The following is a 3303-nucleotide window of genomic DNA, read 5'->3' on the forward strand; positions in this document are numbered from 1 at the left end:
GAGAGGTGGTGGATGCCCCATCCCTGGAAACATTCAAGGTCAGGCTGGACGGGGCTCTGAGCAAGCTGATCTAGTTGAAGATGTCCCTGCTCATCGCAGGGAGGCTGGACTAGATGACCTTTAGAGGTCCCTTTCAACCCAACCTATTCTATGATTCTATGAAAAAAGATAAGCACTTGGAGCACACAAATATTCTACCAAATTTAGAAGTGATTTGCATAAGTAAAAGACACTCCACAGAGTTGGTAAAAAACAGTAGGAATTTTCTGTGCTTTAATTTCACCCTGGGACACAGGCAACAATAAAACCTTCCTGTCCCACCTTATCAATTGTTGTTCTGAAGCACCATAACTCAGCTGCTGTAGTAGGGCTTCCAGCATTCAGCACCAGGCCAGAGATGAACACAAAGATTTTCAAAGAGGTAAAAGACAGCTGTGGCATGTAGTAGATAAATAAGCATGATTTTCTGTAAAGTGTAACTGAGTAGACAACTTAGTAGCTCTCAGTGCACTATAATTGTTTTTGGCTACCAGAGTTTCATATGACGCAGTAGATTATTCATAGGAAGACTATGCTTCTGTTCACACGTACCACAGTGTGTTCCTATCTGTACACATCAGCATGTCTTGCACCCTAGGTCATGTCTCAGAGCCATGTCCTATTCACACTAGCGTTTACCCTAGTTTTTGTTCCACAGAACGTACATCACTGCCTGGGATTTCTTTTAAATCACGTTTTTAACTCTCTCTGTAAGAGATGTATTTCCCACAAAACATGTTTGTGGAAAACATAAGATCACTGCTTTTCGGAACAGGCAACGGGGAAGAAGCTGCCTTTCACACTCAGCAGCAAATTTAGGTGTCAATTACCTGGTCGGGCAAATTTAGGACTTGAAACTTCTACAGGTTGAGCACATCTACTCTTTTTGATCTTTCTAGAAATCACCAAGAGCGTATTTACATCAGTGTTCACTGTGGATATTCAAACTGTACAACAATGTAAAAATCACACAAATACATGGATGGCTACCACCTAACATTCACGCTTGCAGGTGCACTTGCTTTGTGATAGCTTTCTTAAAGGGATACTAATGGTTGCAAAAGTAAGACTCTTCCTTCTTCATAAACACTATGCAATATTAATATAAAATTTATTGGCAAACCTTTGTAGCCAGTAAGTATGTATGACTGAATATTCATGGAAAGCAAGGTAAGTATGGTGGGACCAAATCAAAATTATTTTATTGCAAACTTCAAGCGACCAGACACAGAAAACAGCACATATTATGAATTTGGATTAATCCTCAATTTAGCTTGCACAGCTAGCCCTATAATTGTAAATATTATTTTCCTTCCTTGCTGATCCTGCTTTAGCATTTGACTTGATGGTGATCTTCTGTTGAGAAATAATCTTAAAAAAATCTCACAGGGCATGAAACTAAAACTTGAGAGACAAGAGCTTTGTTCTGCAGTCAGGCGCATCTTACTGTGTCATCTCATAGAAGTCCTGTTACTTCTCTGTGCCCCAGTTTCTCCACTGAACAAACTAAATATGCTTCAATACATAGGCTGTTATTTTTTTTCATTTCTACAGCTGAGCTGTTCTGGGTATGTTCAGGTTATATCAAAATGAGAAAATATGAGAAAATAAGAGAAGTGGGACTGTATTTACTAGGGGCATAAAAATTTACTGTGTTTGGCAGAGGAGAAGGAAATTCATTTTGAGGTATACATTAGTATTACAGTTATAGAGTCATATAAAGCACTGGAATTAATGATGTTATAATAGTTTGATGTAGTCCAGTAAGTAATCAAAATAATTCAATATAAACAAATAAAAGAGCCTACTAAATTTTTAGTAGTAATCCATTAACCTTGGACATAGCAGAGATACAAAATAAAAAGGTTTTATTTTCCTTGTTCTGCTAATGCTGGTTTCTTGGAAATGTCATTTATCAATTTCATTTTTTTCAGTGTCTCTCCTGACATAGTCACAAAATCAAAATCAAACTTGACAGAAAACAAGCTATACCTTTAGCTAAAGTGAGTCTGTGACCTTCTTACCATATGTAGCCCTGGTGCGGTCTTCAGAACTATTCACACACACCATGCCCCATTACTTCTCTTTCTGTGAAACCAAAATGCTCTCACCTAAACTAGTGTGTTTGTCTGGGCCTCAGGAGAGGTCAATTTCCTGGCTGAAAACAATGTAAGTTATTTTGACCTGGAGAAGAATCCATTCTCCCACATAAAAACTACAGATTATGAAAATCCTTTCTCATCCTTACAATCTCAGGATTACTATTAAAAATTGCAAGATGCTGAGATGTTAAGACCATGTAGGCCATGCAGATACTTCAGACAAATAGTACTCAAACATGCACAAATAAGTATACTTGTATTGCAGGTTATTTTCTCTCATTAACAACTTCCCTTAAATCTTAGGACATTTTGATGTAATAAACCCACCTTCAATTCTATGTAATGCCACCAGAGGAAACAGCATATTTCCAGATTCTTGTACTGTGGAAAGAGGGGGAAGCTAGGCAGGGGTATTCATTCTGGTAGGTCTGTAGTCCATGCTAAATAAGGATAGATAAATATTGACAAAACGAGACATTAAATACAAGCAAAAGCAAAGTTGCATAAAATAAGAAATTGGACGTTCTTGTTGCGCACCATTTTCATCATCCAGAAATGAAGGACCATCACCATTAATACAATGTCACCGCTTCTCCAATTACAGTAATGTACATCAGAATCTGCTTACTGCAGCTGTAAATGTCGCCATTTCACTGTTCTGATTTACTCCATTACAAGCCTATTTTCTCCTGTACATGACTAGCTGTTGTTTAGCTTATGCTGGGAGAGACCATTCAGATCAAGGGCTGCATGCAGAAGTCCTCTGAAATATGGAGTAAAGAGGTAGAAAAATTGCTTGCTCTCAGACAGGAAAGTTAAGGTTGCAACGTATACACCACTGAAGTATGGAAAGTGTCAGTTCCAGTGACACTTATGTGGTAAACTGTGTGAATATGTGGAACAGCACAGCGTGACTTAGCCTTTTCAACCCTTGCCCTTGTGGGTTTCTGTCAAATATGATATGAGCTAATTCTTTCACAAAGCTGCAAAACAATAATAATTTCTTACTTTTTAATTACCATTTGGTGACAGACATTGGATGAGGAAAGGAGGCGCACATCATCTGGGGATAAACCAGTAAGAGGGTTTTGTCTATCAGCAGCTGTGCATGAGCCATCAGCAGCTGTGCACACACTCTTCACTGTTTTAGGATAAAATCATA

Source organism: Aptenodytes forsteri, unplaced genomic scaffold (genome assembly GCF_000699145.1).
Source record: "Aptenodytes forsteri isolate BGI_AS27 unplaced genomic scaffold, ASM69914v1 Scaffold597, whole genome shotgun sequence".
NCBI lineage: Eukaryota > Metazoa > Chordata > Aves > Sphenisciformes > Spheniscidae > Aptenodytes > Aptenodytes forsteri.